Below are 15,292 nucleotides of genomic sequence, written 5' to 3' on the forward strand. Positions count from 1 at the left end.
AGAAGGGAGCGGCTCAAGAAAAGAGAAGTTTAAACAGACAGCAAACTAGGCTGGAGAGAGACCTGAGACAAACAGATCTGAATTATACGAGAGCTGACCAGGGGAAACACAAATTATGCAGTCAAGTTTCCCACATTTGGGGAAATCGCAGGAGCAGCACACCCAGAGTGCAATGGGTGAGCCTTGCCCTGGGAGAAGCACCTTCATGATCATAGTATCTCACTTGGCAGGTAAGTAGGAGTTGGGCTTGAGCTGGGGAGGGTTGATGCTAGGGCACCCCCCTGTCAAGTGAAGGAGATCCAACTGAGGCAGCACAAGGGAACTCTCGAAAGAAGAACAAGGCTAGAGGAAGATCTGAGACAAATAAATCTGACTTTTACCAGAGCTGACCAGAGGAAAGCACAAACACAGTCCCCCACTACCACAAATAATGCAGTCGAGTTTCCCACATTTGGGGAAATCATAGGAGTCAGCATACCCAGAATGCAATGAATGAACCTCACCCTGGGAGAACAATCTTCATGACCATGGTATCTCCTATGCAAAATAAGTATGATTTGGGATAGAGCTGGGGAGGGCCGCTGCTCAGGCACATCTCTGTCAAGTAAAGGAGATTCAACTGAGGCAGCACAAGGGAACTCTCATCTGGGGACAACAACTGCTGGGAGAACACATATTTTCAGATGAACATGAGAGGGCAGAAGGCTGCCTAATACTGAAGCACCCCCAAACAACAAACCAAATGCAACAACTAGTACAAGCATTCCTGGGGGAAGGCCTACAGCAGATGGATTTGCATATGGTGATGTCATCCAAGCAGTGGGTCAAAGTTGGCTTCAACCCTCGTCTGCATATGAAAAGAAAAAAGGGATGTGCAGGGCATGGCGTCCTTTTGTGGCGCTTGGATGACCCCTAATTCACATTAAACATCTCCACCCTCCTTCGGTGTGGGGCTCATGTTGGCTATGCCCCAGCCCCTGAAGCATTCAAGATGATTTCTTGCAGCAGCTGGGCACTGTAACAGCTCCAGAGCTGCTCTGTAAAGCATGTAAAAGGGTGTGGGCCCTGCAGCACTACCTGTAGTATGCATTGTGCGTTGGAAGGCACAAAGTAAGCAGACGGGAGAGGTCAGGATAGTGCGCAAGGGCATAGAAGGGAGCGGCTCAAGAAAAGAGAAGTGGAAACAGACAGCAAACTAGGCTGGAGAAAGACCTGAGACAAAGAGATCTGAATTATACGAGAGCCGACCAGAGGAAACACAAATTATGCAGTCAAGTTTCCCACATTTGGGGAAATCGCAGGAGCGGCACACCCAGAGTGCAATGGGTGAGCCTTGCCCTGGGAGAAGCACCTTCCTGATCATAGTATCTCACCTGGCAGGTAAGTAGGAGTTGGGCTAGAGCTGGGGAGGGTCGCTGCTCGGGCACCCCCCTGTCAAGTGAAGGAGATCCAACTGAGGCAGCACAAGGGAACTCTCGAAACAAGAACAAGGCTAGAGGAAGATCTGAGACAAAGAAATCTGACTTTTACCAGAGCTGAGCAGAGGAAAGCACAAACACAGTCCCCCACTACCACAAATAATGCAGTCGAGTTTCCCACATTTGGGGAAATCACAGGGGTCAGCATACCCAGAATGCAATGAATGAACCTCACCCTGGGAGAACAATCTTCATGACCATGGTATCTCCTATGCAAAATAAGTATGATTTGGGATAGGGCTGGGGAGGGCCGCTGCTCAGGCACATCTCTGTCAAGTAAAGGAGATTCAACTGAGGCAGCACAAGGGAACTCTCATCTGGGGACAACAACTGCAGGGAGAACACATATTTTCAGATGAACATGGGAGGGCAGAAGGCTGCCTAATACTGAAGCACCCCCAAACAACAAACCAAATGCAACAACTAGTGCAAGCATTCCTGGGGGAAGGCCTGCAGCAGATTGATTTGCATATGGTAATGCCATCCAAGCAGTGGGTCAAAGTTGGCTTCAACCCTCGTCTGCATATGAAAAGAGAAAAGGGGCATGCAGGGCATGGCGGCCTTTTGCGGCGCTTGGGTGACCCTTAGTTCGCATTAAACACCCCCACCCTCCTTCGGTGTGGGGCTCATGTTGGCAATGCCCCAGCCCCTGAAGCATTCAAGCTGATTTCTTGCAGCAGCTGGGCACTGTAACAGCTCCAGAGCTGCTCTCTGAGGCAAGTAAAAGGGTGTGGGCCCTGCAGCACTACCTGTAGTTTGCATTGTGTGTTGGAAGGCACAAAGTAAGCAGACGGGAGAAGTCAGGATAGTGCGCAAGGGCATAGAAGGGAGCGGCTCAAGAAAAGAGAAGTGGAAACAGACAGCAAACTAGGCTGGAGAGAGACCTGAGACAAAGAGATCTGAATTATACGAGAGCCGACCAGGGGAAACACAAATTATGCAGTCAAGTTTCCCACATTTGGGGAAATCACAGGGGCAGCACACCCAGAGTGCAATGGGTGAGCCTTGCCCTGGGAGAAGCACCTACATGATCATAGTATCTCACCTGGCAGGTAAGTAGGAGTTGGGCTAGAGCTGCGAAGGGTCGCTGCTCGGGCACCCCCCTGTCAAGTGAAGGAGATCCAACTGAGGCAGCACAAGGGAACTCTCGAAAGAGGAACAAGGCTAGAGGAAGATCTGAGACAAAGAAATCTGATTTTTACCAGAGTTGACCAGAAGAAAGCACAAACACAGTCCCCCACTACCACAAATAATGCAGTTGAGTTTCCCACATTTGGGGAAATCACAGGGGTCAGCATACCCAGAATGCAATGAATGAACCTCACCCTGGGAGAACAATCTTCATGACCATGGTATCTCCTATGCAAAATAAGTATGATTTGGGATAGGGCTGGGGAGGGCCGCTGCTCAGGCACATCTCTGTCAAGTAAAGGAGATTCAACTGAGGCAGCACAAGGGAACTCTCATCTGGGGACAACAACTGCAGGGAGAACACATATTTTCAGATGAACATGGGAGGGCAGAAGGCTGCCTAATACTGAAGCACCCCCAAACAACAAACCAAATGCAACAACTAGTGCAAGCATTCCTGGGGGAAGGCCTGCAGCAGATGGTTTTGCATATGGTGATGTCATCCAAGCAGTGGGTCAAAGTTGGCTTCAACCCTCGTCTGCATATGAAAAGAAAAAAGGGATGTGCAGGGCATGGCGTCCTTTTGTGGCGCTTGGATGACCCCTAATTCGCATTAAACATCTCCACCCTCCTTCGGTGTGGGGCTCATGTTGGCTATGCCCCAGCCCCTGAAGCATTCAAGATGATTTCTTGCAGCAGCTGGGCACTGTAACAGCTCCAGAGCTGCTCTGTAAAGCATGTAAAAGGGTGTGGGCCCTGCAGCACTACCTGTAGTATGCATTGTGCGTTGGAAGGCACAAAGTAAGCAGACGGGAGAGGTCAGGATAGTGCGCAAGGGCATAGAAGGGAGCGGCTCAAGAAAAGAGAAGTGGAAACAGACAGCAAACTAGGCTGGAGAAAGACCTGAGACAAAGAGATCTGAATTATATGAGAGCCGACCAGAGGAAACACAAATTATGCCGTCAAGTGTCCCACATTTGGGGAAATCGCAGAAGCAGCACACCCAGAGTGCAATGGGTGAGCCTTGCCCTGGGAGAAGCACCTTCCTGATCATAGTATCTCACCTGGCAGGTAAATAGGAGTTGGGCTAGAGCTGGGGAGGGTCGCTGCTCGTGCACCCCCCTGTCAAGTGAAGGAGATCCAACTGAGGCAGCACAAGGGAACTCTCGAAAGAAGAACAAGGCTAGAGGAAGATCTGAGACAAAGAAATCTGACTTTTACCAGAGCTGACCAGAGGAAAGCACAAACACAGTCCCCCACTACCACAAATAATGCAGTTGAGTTTCCCACATTTGGGGAAATCACAGGGGTCAGCATACCCAGAATGCAATGAATGAACCTCACCCTGGGAGAACAATCTTCATGACCATGGTATCTCCTATGCAAAATAAGTATGATTTGGGATAGGGCTGGGGAGGGCCGCTGCTCAGGCACATCTCTGTCAAGTAAAGGAGATTCAACTGAGGCAGCACAAGGGAACTCTCATCTGGGGACAACAACTGCAGGGAGAACACATATTTTCAGATGAACATGGGAGGGCAGAAGGCTGCCTAATACTGAAGCACCCCCAAACAACAAACCAAATGCAACAACTAGTGCAAGCATTCCTGGGGGAAGGCCTGCAGCAGATTGATTTGCATATGGTAATGCCATCCAAGCAGTGGGTCAAAGTTGGCTTCAACCCTCGTCTGCATATCAAAAAAGAGAAAAGGGGCGTGCAGGGCATGGCGGCCTTTTGCGGCGCTTGGATGACCTCTAGTTCGCATTAAACACCTCCACCCTCCTTCGGTGTGGGGCTCATGTTGGCTATGCCCCAGCCCCTGAAGCATTCAAGCTGATTTCTTGCAGCAGCTGGGCACTGTAACAGCTCCAGAGCTGCTCTGTAAGGCAAGTAAAAGGGTGTGGGCCCTGCAGCACTACCTGTAGTTTGCATTGTGCATTGGAAGGCACAAAGTAAGCAGACGGGAGAAGTCAGGATAGTGCGCAAGGGCATAGAAGGGAGCGGCTCAAGAAAAGAGAAGTGGAAACAGACAGCAAACTATACTGGAGAGAGACCTGAGACAAAGAGATCTGAATTATACGAGAGCCGACCAGGGGAAACACAAATTATGCAGTCAAGTGTCCCACATTTGGGGAAATTGCAGGAGCAGCACACCCAGAGTGCAATGGGTGAGCCTTGCCCTGGGAGTAGCACCTTCATGATCATAGTATCTCACCTGGCAGGTAAGTAGGAGTTGGACTAGAGCTGGGGAGGGTCGCTGCTCGGGCACCCCCCTGTCAAGTGAAGGAGATCCAACTGAGGCAGCACAAGGGAACTCTTGAAAGAGGAACAAGGCTAGAGGAAGATCTGAGACAAAGAAATCTGACTTTTACCAGAGCTGACCAGAGGAAAGCACAAACACAGTCCCCCACTACCACAAATAATGCAGTCGAGTTTCCCACATTTGGGGAAATCACAGGGGTCAGCATACCCAGAATGCAATGAATGAACCTCACCCTGGGAGAACAATCTTTATGACCATGGTATCTCCTATGCAAAATAAGTATGATTTGGGATAGGGCTGGTGAGGGCCGCTGCTCAGGCACATCTCTGTCAAGTAAAGGAGATTCAACTGAGGCAGCACAAGGGAACTCTCATCTGGGGACAACAACTGCAGGGAGAACACATATTTTCAGATGAACATGGGAGGGCAGAAGGCTGCCTAATACTGAAGCACCCCCAAACAACAAACCAAATGCAACAACTAGTACAAGCATTCCTGGGGGAAGGCCTGCAGCAGATGGATTTGCATATGGTGATGTCATCCAAGCAGTGGGTCAAAGTTGGCTTCAACCCTCGTCTGCATATGAAAAGAGAAAAGGGGCGTGCAGGGCATGGCGGCCTTTTGCGGCGCTTGGATGACCCCTAGTTCGCATTAAACACCTCCACCCTACTTCGGTGTGGGGCTCATGTTGGCTATGCCCCAGCCCATGAAGCATTCAAGCTGATTACTTGCAGCAGCTGGGCACTGTAATAGCTCCAGAGCTGCTCTGTAAGGCAAGTAAAAGGGTGTGGGCCCTGCAGCACTACCTGTAGTTCGCATTGTGCATTGGAAGGCACAAAGTAAGCAGATGGGAGAAGTCAAGATAATGCGCAAGGGCATAGAAGGGAGCGGCTCAAGAAAAGAGAAGTTGAAACAGACAGCAAACTAGGCTGGAGAGAGACCTGAGACAAACAGATCTGAATTATACGAGAGCTGACCAGGGGAAACACAAATTATGCAGTCAAGTTTCCCACATTTGGGGAAATCGCAGGAGCAGCACACCCAGAGTGCAATGGGTGAGCCTTGCCCTGGGAGAAGCACCTTCATGATCATAGTATCTCACTTGGCAGGTAAGTAGGAGTTGGGCTTGAGCTGGGGAGGGTTGATGCTAGGGCACCCCCCTGTCAAGTGAAGGAGATCCAACTGAGGCAGCACAAGGGAACTCTCGAAAGAAGAACAAGGCTAGAGGAAGATCTGAGACAAATAAATCTGACTTTTACCAGAGCTGACCAGAGGAAAGCACAAACACAGTCCCCCACTACCACAAATAATGCAGTCGAGTTTCCCACATTTGGGGAAATCATAGGAGTCAGCATACCCAGAATGCAATGAATGAACCTCACCCTGGGAGAACAATCTTCATGACCATGGTATCTCCTATGCAAAATAAGTATGATTTGGGATAGAGCTGGGGAGGGCCGCTGCTCAGGCACATCTCTGTCAAGTAAAGGAGATTCAACTGAGGCAGCACAAGGGAACTCTCATCTGGGGACAACAACTGCTGGGAGAACACATATTTTCAGATGAACATGGGAGGGCAGAAGGCTGCCTAATACTGAAGCACCCCCAAACAACAAACCAAATGCAACAACTAGTACAAGCATTCCTGGGGGAAGGCCTACAGCAGATGGATTTGCATATGGTGATGTCATCCAAGCAGTGGGTCAAAGTTGGCTTCAACCCTCGTCTGCATATGAAAAGAAAAAAGGGATGTGCAGGGCATGGCGTCCTTTTGTGGTGCTTGGATGACCCCTAATTCACATTAAACATCTCCACCCTCCTTCGGTGTGGGGCTCATGTTGGCTATGCCCCAGCCCCTGAAGCATTCAAGATGATTTCTTGCAGCAGCTGGGCACTGTAACAGCTCCAGAGCTGTTCTGTAAAGCATGTAAAAGGGTGTGGGCCCTGCAGCACTACCTGTAGTATGCATTGTGCGTTGGAAGGCACAAAGTAAGCAGACGGGAGAGGTCAGGATAGTGCGCAAGGGCATAGAAGGGAGCGGCTCAAGAAAAGAGAAGTGGAAACAGACAGCAAACTAGGCTGGAGAAAGACCTGAGACAAAGAGATCTGAATTATACGAGAGCCGACCAGAGGAAACACAAATTATGCAGTCAAGTTTCCCACATTTGGGGAAATCGCAGGAGCGGCACACCCAGAGTGCAATGGGTGAGCCTTGCCCTGGGAGAAGCACCTTCCTGATCATAGTATCTCACCTGGCAGGTAAGTAGGAGTTGGGCTAGAGCTGGGGAGGGTCGCTGCTCGGGCACCCCCCTGTCAAGTGAAGGAGATCCAACTGAGGCAGAACAAGGGAACTCTCGAAACAAGAACAAGGCTAGAGGAAGATCTGAGACAAAGAAATCTGACTTTTACCAGAGCTGAGCAGAGGAAAGCACAAACACAGTCCCCCACTACCACAAATAATGCAGTCGAGTTTCCCACATTTGGGGAAATCACAGGGGTCAGCATACCCAGAATGCAATGAATGAACCTCACCCTGGGAGAACAATCTTCATGACCATGGTATCTCCTATGCAAAATAAGTATGATTTGGGATAGGGCTGGGGAGGGCCGCTGCTCAGGCACATCTCTGTCAAGTAAAGGAGATTCAACTGAGGCAGCACAAGGGAACTCTCATCTGGGGACAACAACTGCAGGGAGAACACATATTTTCAGATGAACATGGGAGGGCAGAAGGCTGCCTAATACTGAAGCACCCCCAAACAACAAACCAAATGCAACAACTAGTGCAAGCATTCCTGGGGGAAGGCCTGCAGCAGATTGATTTGCATATGGTAATGCCATCCAAGCAGTGGGTCAAAGTTGGCTTCAACCCTCGTCTGCATATGAAAAGAGAAAAGGGGCGTGCAGGGCATGGCGGCCTTTTGCGGCGCTTGGGTGACCCTTAGTTCGCATTAAACACCCCCACCCTCCTTCGGTGTGGGGCTCATGTTGGCAATGCCCCAGCCCCTGAAGCATTCAAGCTGATTTCTTGCAGCAGCTGGGCACTGTAACAGCTCCAGAGCTGCTCTGTAAAGCATGTAAAAGAAGTAAAAGGGTGTGGGCCCTGCAGCACTACCTGTAGTTTGCATTGTGTGTTGGAAGGCACAAAGTAAGCAGACGGGAGAAGTCAGGATAGTGCGCAAGGGCATAGAAGGGAGCGGCTCAAGAAAAGAGAAGTGGAAACAGACAGCAAACTAGGCTGGAGAGAGACCTGAGACAAAGAGATCTGAATTATACGAGAGCCGACCAGGGGAAACACAAATTATGCAGTCAAGTTTCCCACATTTGGGGAAATCACAGGGGCAGCACACCCAGAGTGCAATGGGTGAGCCTTGCCCTGGGAGAAGCACCTTCCTGATCATAGTATCTCACCTGGCAGGTAAATAGGAGTTGGGCTAGAGCTGGGGAGGGTCGCTGCTCGTGCACCCCCCTGTCAAGTGAAGGAGATCCAACTGAGGCAGCACAAGGGAACTCTCGAAAGAAGAACAAGGCTAGAGGAAGATCTGAGACAAAGAAATCTGACTTTTACCAGAGCTGACCAGAGGAAAGCACAAACACAGTCCCCCACTACCACAAATAATGCAGTTGAGTTTCCCACATTTGGGGAAATCACAGGGGTCAGCATACCCAGAATGCAATGAATGAACCTCACCCTGGGAGAACAATCTTCATGACCATGGTATCTCCTATGCAAAATAAGTATGATTTGGGATAGGGCTGGGGAGGGCCGCTGCTCAGGCACATCTCTGTCAAGTAAAGGAGATTCAACTGAGGCAGCACAAGGGAACTCTCATCTGGGGACAACAACTGCAGGGAGAACACATATTTTCAGATGAACATGGGAGGGCAGAAGGCTGCCTAATACTGAAGCACCCCCAAACAACAAACCAAATGCAACAACTAGTGCAAGCATTCCTGGGGGAAGGCCTGCAGCAGATTGATTTGCATATGGTAATGCCATCCAAGCAGTGGGTCAAAGTTGGCTTCAACCCTCGTCTGCATATCAAAAAAGAGAAAAGGGGCGTGCAGGGCATGGCGGCCTTTTGCGGCGCTTGGATGACCTCTAGTTCGCATTAAACACCTCCACCCTCCTTCGGTGTGGGGCTCATGTTGGCTATGCCCCAGCCCCTGAAGCATTCAAGCTGATTTCTTGCAGCAGCTGGGCACTGTAACAGCCCCAGAGCTGCTCTGTAAGGCAAGTAAAAGGGTGTGGGCCCTGCAGCACTACCTGTAGTTTGCATTGTGCATTGGAAGGCACAAAGTAAGCAGACGGGAGAAGTCAGGATAGTGCGCAAGGGCATAGAAGGGAGCGGCTCAAGAAAAGAGAAGTGGAAACAGACAGCAAACTATACTGGAGAGAGACCTGAGACAAAGAGATCTGAATTATACGAGAGCCGACCAGGGGAAACACAAATTATGCAGTCAAGTGTCCCACATTTGGGGAAATTGCAGGAGCAGCACACCCAGAGTGCAATGGGTGAGCCTTGCCCTGGGAGTAGCACCTTCATGATCATAGTATCTCACCTGGCAGGTAAGTAGGAGTTGGGCTAGAGCTGGGGAGGGTCGCTGCTCGGGCACCCCCCTGTCAAGTGAAGGAGATCCAACTGAGGCAGCACAAGGGAACTCTTGAAAGAGGAACAAGGCTAGAGGAAGATCTGAGACAAAGAAATCTGACTTTTACCAGAGCTGACCAGAGGAAAGCACAAACACAGTCCCCCACTACCACAAATAATGCAGTCGAGTTTCCCACATTTGGGGAAATCACAGGGGTCAGCATACCCAGAATGCAATGAATGAACCTCACCCTGGGAGAACAATCTTCATGACCATGGTATCTCCTATGCAAAATAAGTATGATTTGGGATAGGGCTGGTGAGGGCCGCTGCTCAGGCACATCTCTGTCAAGTAAAGGAGATTCAACTGAGGCAGCACAAGGGAACTCTCATCTGGGGACAACAACTGCAGGGAGAACACATATTTTCAGATGAACATGGGAGGGCAGAAGGCTGCCTAATACTGAAGCACCCCCAAACAACAAACCAAATGCAACAACTAGTACAAGCATTCCTGGGGGAAGGCCTGCAGCAGATGGATTTGCATATGGTGATGTCATCCAAGCAGTGGGTCAAAGTTGGCTTCAACCCTCATCTGCATATGAAAAGAGAAAAGGGGCGTGCAGGGCATGGCGGCCTTTTGCGGCGCTTGGATGACCCCTAGTTCGCATTAAACACCTCCACCCTCATTCGGTGTGGGGCTCATGTTGGCTATGCCCCAGCCCCTGAAGCATTCAAGCTGATTTCTTGCAGCAGCTGGGCACTGTAACAGCTCCAGAGTTGCTCTGTAAGTCAAGTAAAAGGGTGTGGGCCCTGCAGCACTACCTGTAGTTCGCATTGTGCGTTGGAAGGCACAAAGTAAGCAGACGGGAGAAGTCAGGATAGTGCGCAAGGGCATAGAAGGGAGCGGCTCAAGAAAAGAGAAGTGGAAACAGACAGCAAACTAGGCTGGAGAGAGACCTGAGACAAAGAGATCTGAATTATATGAGAGCCGACCAGGGGAAACACAAATTATGCAGTCAAGTTTCCCACATTTGGGGAAATCAAAGGGGCAGCACACCCAGAGTGCAATGGGTGAGCCTTGCCCTGGGAGAAGCACCTACATGATCATAGTATCTCACCTGGCAGGTAAGTAGGAGTTGGGCTAGAGCTGGGGAGGGTCGCTGCTCGGGCACCCCCCTGTCAAGTGAAGGAGATCCAACTGAGGCAGCACAAGGGAACTCTCGAAAGAAGAACAAGGCTAGAGGAAGATCTGAGACAAAGAAATCTGACTTTTACCAGAGCTGACCAGAGGAAAGCACAAACACAGTCCCCCACTACCACAAATAATGCAGTCGAGTTTCCCACATTTGGGGAAATCACAGGGGTCATCATACCCAGAATGCAATGAATGAACCTCACCCTGGGAGAACAATCTTCATGACCATGATATCTCCTATGCAAAATAAGTATGATTTGGGATAGGGCTGGGGAGGGCCGCTGCTCAGGCACATCTCTGTCAAGTAAAGGCGATTCAACTGAGGCAGCACAAGGGAACTCTCATCTGGGGACAACAACTGCAGGGAGAACACATATTTTCAGATGAACATGGGAGGGCAGAAGGCTGCCTAATACTGAAGCACCCCCAAACAACAAACCAAATGCAACAACTAGTGCAAGCATTCCTGGGGGAAGGCCTGCAGCAGATGGATTTGCATATGGTGATGTCATCCAAGCAGTGGGTCAAAGTTGGCTTCAACCCTCGTCTGCATATGAAAAGAAAAAAGGGATGTGCAGGGCATGGCGGCCTTTTGCGGCGCTTGCATGACCCCTAATTCGCATTAAACACCTCCACCCTCCTTCGGTGTGGGGCTCATGTTGGCTATGCCCCAGCACCTGAAGCATTCAAGCTGATTTCTTGCAGCAGCTGGGCACTGTAACAGCTCCAGAGCTGCTCTGTAAGGCAACTAAAAGGGTGTGGGCCCTGCAGCACTACCTGTAGTTCGCATTGTGCGTTGGAAGGCACAAAGTAAGCAGACGGGAGAAGTCAGGATAGTGCGCAAGGGCATAGAAGGGAGCGGTTCAAGAAAAGAGAAGTGGAAACAGACAGCAAACTAGGCTGGAGAGAGACCTGAGACAAAGAGATCTGAATTATACGAGAGCCGACCAGAGGAAACACAAATTATGCAGTCAAGTGTCCCACATTTGGGGAAATCGCAGGAGCAGCACACCCAGAGTGCAATGGGTGAGCCTTGCCCTGGGAGAAGCACCTTCCTGATCATAGTATCTCACCTGGCAGGTAAGTAGGAGTTGGGCTAGAGCTGGGGAGGGTCGCTGCTCGGGCACCCCCCTGTCAAGTGAAGGAGATCCAACTGAGGCAGCACAAGGGAACTCTCGAAAGAAGAACAAGGCTAGAGGAAGATCTGAGACAAAGAAATCTGACTTTTACCAGAGCTGACCAGAGGAAAGCACAAACACAGTCCCCCTCTACCACAAATAATGCAGTCGAGTTTTCCACATTTGGGGAAATCACAGGGGTCATCATACCCAGAATGCAATGAATGAACCTCACCCTGGGAGAACAATCTTCATGACCATGATATCTCCTATGCAAAATAAGTATGATTTCGGATAGGGCTGGGGAGGGCCGCTGCTCAGGCACATCTCTGTCAAGTAAAGGCGATTCAACTGAGGCAGCACAAGGGAACTCTCATCTGGGGACAACTGCAGGGAGAACACATATTTTCAGATGAACATGGGAGGGCAGAAGGCTGCCTAATACTGAAGCACCCCCAAACAACAAACCAAATGCAACAACTAGTACAAGCATTCCTGGGGGAAGGCCTGCAGCAGATGGATTTGCATATGGTAATGCCATCCAAGCAGTGGGTCAAAGTTGGCTTCAACTCTCGTCTGCATATGAAAAGAGAAAAGGGGCGTGCAGGGCATGGCGGCCTTTTGCGGCGCTTGGATGACCCCTAGTTCGCATTAAACACCTCCACCCTCCTTCGGTGTGGGGCTCATGTTGGCTATGCCCCAGCCCCTGAAGCATTCAAGCTGATTTCTTGCAGCAGCTGGGCACTGTAACAGCCCCAGAGCTGCTCTGTAAGGCAAGTAAAAGGGTGTGGGCCCTGCAGTACTACCTGTAGTTTGCATTGTGCATTGGAAAGCACAAAGTAAGCAGACGGGAGAAGTCAGGATAGTGCGGAGGGCTGGGTCAGTTGATTGTGGGCGAGTTTGTAAGCCATTGGCGGTGGCAGCGGGTATCGGCTCAGAGGCAGTAGCGGGCATTGGCTAAGGGTCATGGGCAGGATTCGGCGGACATTATGGCTGTAGTGCCTCACTAGCCACTGACCTCACCGCACGCCACTGTGGGACAGATGTAACATGCAGAGAGAGGTAGATTTGGGAGGGGGAATGTCCTAGCATAACTGTTAATTGCAGTGTAATACTGTAATTCAGCTGTGCAGCATTTGTGGCTAAATGTCAAAGAAGCCAGTATTTACCCTGCATGCAAAACAATAAATGTATTTGAACATACCTCCCAACTATCCCAATTTTTGCAGGACAGTCACTTTTTTGGGGAATGTCCAGCTAACCCAAACACCCCCCCCCCCTTCCCATGGGGAAGGGGGTGGATGGGGGGTGGAAGGCTCCCTGTAGCTTGTTGCTCTGCAAATATGCACATTGTGGGTAATTCAGACCTGATCGCTAGGGTGTGTTTTTTGCATCCCTGTAATCAGGTAGTTGTCGCCTACAGCGGAAGGGAAAATTTGCTGTGCAGGTGTGTGATCACATGTGCACAAGAGCTGCACAGCTCAGCACTTACTCAGCCATTGAGGTGACGTCACAAATCCTCCCACAAAACGCCGGGTCCCTCCAGTGTTTTTCCGGACACTCCCTAGACACATTCAGTTGCCACCCACACAAACACCCTCTTCTTGTCAATCTTCTTGTGATCTCCGGGCCGTCGCACTTACGCATTGTGGCGCATACGCATGTGCAATGCAAACCAGATTGCCCGCTGGGTGAAAATAAATTGAAGCGATCTGGTCTGAATAAGCCTCAATCTCTATTCACGGGAGACAGAGGGGCTGGGGCATGGCCAGCAGCTCACAGAGCACCTATAATGACAAAAATGGGAGACATGGCTCATGATCGCGATATACCTGCGAAGGTACGCCCTCTACTGATTGACAGGCAGAGGCATTCGTATTTTCTGCGGGGCACCCGGAGAAAATGTAGGCACATGCACAGGATGGACCCTGCGTATATGCCCCCATCCTCTTCATAGTTTTTGCGGTTGGAACGCGTATTACGATCCAAACTGAATTAGGCCCTATGTCTTATATACACGAGCAGTGTGAAAACATCAATCGATGGGGGTAATTCCAAGTTGATCGCAGCAGGAATTTTGTTAGCAGTTGGGCAAAACCATGTGTACTGCAGGGGAGGCAGATATAACATGTGCAGAAAGAGTTAGATTTGGGTGAGTTATTTTGTTTCTGTGCAGGGTAAGCCCCACACATTAATGCCCTTTGGAACATATTATGTCACTCACCACAATATCTGTGATACACTATGCCCTACAGTAAAGCTTCTAATTACTTTTACAAAAACTGCTCAATGCCAAGAGTTTCACGTGCTGGGTGTCATGCTCATTGCCAGGGGTTTCACTCTCTGGGTGTCATGCTCATTGCCAGGGGGAACGCAGTAGGGGGTGTTATATAGTAAGCACCACTATGGCATAGTATATAGCATTATATATATTGTGAGCACTGGTGATGTTGAGTGCAGTAGAGCTGCTGCTGGGTAATTACAATTTACTACAACCACCAATATATTCTGCTGCACTATATATATGCAAAGCTAATTCTGCTGGGTAATTACAATTGACTACAACCACCAATATATTCTGCTGCACTATATCTATATTTGCAAAGCTAATTCTGCTGGGTAATTACAATTGACTACAACCACCAATATATTCTGCTGCACTATATCTATATATGAAAAGCTAATTCTGCTGAGTAATTACAATTGACTACAACCACCAATATATTCTGCTGCACTATATCTATATATGCAAAGCTAATTCTGCTGGGTAATGCAAATTGAAACATTATTGCATAGTATGTGATTTTTAAGTACTTTTTTAAAGTTTTGAATGATATAGACCCAGTTTAATCTTTGTGGAATGCCTGGTTGTTGTTTTTAAGGTAATTTATTGCCTGGCATTTGAGGGGGTGGGGTGTGGTTACAGATTTCAATTATTGGTTTCACTTGTAATAGTCTTCTACTTAAGTCCAATGGTGTAGGCTGTGCAAAGCCGTTTGGCTGTGCATTTATTGATCCAAGCGTGCATTTTTATCAAAGCGTGATAAAATTGACACATAACAGCAGCGTTCAATCAGCGTTAATTTATCTTCAGCTGATATCGATTGTGAATTGACGTTTCTTCTCTTCTTGTCACCTACAGGTAATTACAATTGACTACAACCACCAATATATTCTGCTGCACTATATCTATATATGCAAAGCTAATTCTGCTGGGTAATGCAAATTGAAACATTATCGCATAGTATGTGATTTTTAAGTACTTTTTTAAAGTTTTGAATGATATAGACCCAGTTTAATCTTTGTGGAATGCCTGGTTGTTGTTTTTAAGGTAATTTATTGCCTGGCATTTGAGGGGGTGGGGTGTGGTTACAGATTTCAATTATTGGTTTCACTTGTAATAGTCTTCTACTTAAGTCCAATGGTGTAGGCTGTGCAAAGCCATTTGGCTGTGCATTTATTGATCTAAGCGTGCACTCCCCAAACAGCACATGACGCAAAGAAAAAAAGA

At 49.1% G+C, this 15,292-nt stretch overlaps 21 non-coding genes and 1 pseudogene across 21 annotated transcripts; all 22 read right to left on the minus strand.

Moving 5' to 3' along the window:
- Positions 1-75: 75 nt before the first annotated feature.
- On the minus strand, positions 76-238 carry LOC135021318 (U1 spliceosomal RNA). Its single transcript, XR_010218582.1, has one exon. It is a non-coding gene; the product is annotated as a U1 spliceosomal RNA (small nuclear RNA).
- Positions 239-390: 152 nt separating this feature from the next.
- On the minus strand, positions 391-554 carry LOC135021289 (U1 spliceosomal RNA). The gene has a single exon (XR_010218554.1). It is a non-coding gene; the product is annotated as a U1 spliceosomal RNA (small nuclear RNA).
- Positions 555-1,225: 671 nt separating this feature from the next.
- Positions 1,226-1,388, minus strand: LOC135021302 (U1 spliceosomal RNA). The gene has a single exon (XR_010218566.1). It is a non-coding gene; the product is annotated as a U1 spliceosomal RNA (small nuclear RNA).
- A 152-nt stretch (positions 1,389-1,540) lies between these two features.
- On the minus strand, positions 1,541-1,704 carry LOC135021356 (U1 spliceosomal RNA). The gene has a single exon (XR_010218615.1). It is a non-coding gene; the product is annotated as a U1 spliceosomal RNA (small nuclear RNA).
- Positions 1,705-2,375: 671 nt separating this feature from the next.
- Positions 2,376-2,538, minus strand: LOC135021323 (U1 spliceosomal RNA). Its single transcript, XR_010218587.1, has one exon. It is a non-coding gene; the product is annotated as a U1 spliceosomal RNA (small nuclear RNA).
- Positions 2,539-2,690: 152 nt separating this feature from the next.
- Positions 2,691-2,854, minus strand: LOC135021364 (U1 spliceosomal RNA). Its single transcript, XR_010218623.1, has one exon. It is a non-coding gene; the product is annotated as a U1 spliceosomal RNA (small nuclear RNA).
- A 671-nt stretch (positions 2,855-3,525) lies between these two features.
- LOC135021342 (U1 spliceosomal RNA) lies at positions 3,526-3,688 on the minus strand. The gene has a single exon (XR_010218601.1). It is a non-coding gene; the product is annotated as a U1 spliceosomal RNA (small nuclear RNA).
- A 152-nt stretch (positions 3,689-3,840) lies between these two features.
- On the minus strand, positions 3,841-4,004 carry LOC135021345 (U1 spliceosomal RNA). The gene has a single exon (XR_010218604.1). It is a non-coding gene; the product is annotated as a U1 spliceosomal RNA (small nuclear RNA).
- A 673-nt stretch (positions 4,005-4,677) lies between these two features.
- LOC135021312 (U1 spliceosomal RNA) lies at positions 4,678-4,840 on the minus strand. The gene has a single exon (XR_010218576.1). It is a non-coding gene; the product is annotated as a U1 spliceosomal RNA (small nuclear RNA).
- Positions 4,841-4,992: 152 nt separating this feature from the next.
- Positions 4,993-5,156, minus strand: LOC135021285 (U1 spliceosomal RNA). The gene has a single exon (XR_010218550.1). It is a non-coding gene; the product is annotated as a U1 spliceosomal RNA (small nuclear RNA).
- A 671-nt stretch (positions 5,157-5,827) lies between these two features.
- Positions 5,828-5,990, minus strand: LOC135021319 (U1 spliceosomal RNA). Its single transcript, XR_010218583.1, has one exon. It is a non-coding gene; the product is annotated as a U1 spliceosomal RNA (small nuclear RNA).
- A 152-nt stretch (positions 5,991-6,142) lies between these two features.
- Positions 6,143-6,306, minus strand: LOC135021290 (U1 spliceosomal RNA). The gene has a single exon (XR_010218555.1). It is a non-coding gene; the product is annotated as a U1 spliceosomal RNA (small nuclear RNA).
- Positions 6,307-6,977: 671 nt separating this feature from the next.
- LOC135021303 (U1 spliceosomal RNA) lies at positions 6,978-7,140 on the minus strand. The gene has a single exon (XR_010218567.1). It is a non-coding gene; the product is annotated as a U1 spliceosomal RNA (small nuclear RNA).
- A 152-nt stretch (positions 7,141-7,292) lies between these two features.
- On the minus strand, positions 7,293-7,456 carry LOC135021357 (U1 spliceosomal RNA). The gene has a single exon (XR_010218616.1). It is a non-coding gene; the product is annotated as a U1 spliceosomal RNA (small nuclear RNA).
- Positions 7,457-8,136: 680 nt separating this feature from the next.
- Positions 8,137-8,299, minus strand: LOC135021329 (U1 spliceosomal RNA). The gene has a single exon (XR_010218593.1). It is a non-coding gene; the product is annotated as a U1 spliceosomal RNA (small nuclear RNA).
- A 152-nt stretch (positions 8,300-8,451) lies between these two features.
- LOC135021346 (U1 spliceosomal RNA) lies at positions 8,452-8,615 on the minus strand. The gene has a single exon (XR_010218605.1). It is a non-coding gene; the product is annotated as a U1 spliceosomal RNA (small nuclear RNA).
- A 673-nt stretch (positions 8,616-9,288) lies between these two features.
- Positions 9,289-9,451, minus strand: LOC135021313 (U1 spliceosomal RNA). Its single transcript, XR_010218577.1, has one exon. It is a non-coding gene; the product is annotated as a U1 spliceosomal RNA (small nuclear RNA).
- Positions 9,452-9,603: 152 nt separating this feature from the next.
- On the minus strand, positions 9,604-9,767 carry LOC135021358 (U1 spliceosomal RNA). The gene has a single exon (XR_010218617.1). It is a non-coding gene; the product is annotated as a U1 spliceosomal RNA (small nuclear RNA).
- Positions 9,768-10,459: 692 nt separating this feature from the next.
- Positions 10,460-10,601, minus strand: LOC135021334 (U1 spliceosomal RNA; annotated as a pseudogene).
- A 152-nt stretch (positions 10,602-10,753) lies between these two features.
- LOC135021294 (U1 spliceosomal RNA) lies at positions 10,754-10,917 on the minus strand. The gene has a single exon (XR_010218559.1). It is a non-coding gene; the product is annotated as a U1 spliceosomal RNA (small nuclear RNA).
- Positions 10,918-11,588: 671 nt separating this feature from the next.
- On the minus strand, positions 11,589-11,751 carry LOC135021306 (U1 spliceosomal RNA). Its single transcript, XR_010218570.1, has one exon. It is a non-coding gene; the product is annotated as a U1 spliceosomal RNA (small nuclear RNA).
- Positions 11,752-11,903: 152 nt separating this feature from the next.
- On the minus strand, positions 11,904-12,067 carry LOC135021297 (U1 spliceosomal RNA). The gene has a single exon (XR_010218562.1). It is a non-coding gene; the product is annotated as a U1 spliceosomal RNA (small nuclear RNA).
- Positions 12,068-15,292: the final 3,225 nt, after the last annotated feature.

Source organism: Pseudophryne corroboree, unplaced genomic scaffold, assembly GCF_028390025.1.
Source record: "Pseudophryne corroboree isolate aPseCor3 unplaced genomic scaffold, aPseCor3.hap2 scaffold_369, whole genome shotgun sequence".
Lineage (NCBI taxonomy): Eukaryota > Metazoa > Chordata > Amphibia > Anura > Myobatrachidae > Pseudophryne > Pseudophryne corroboree.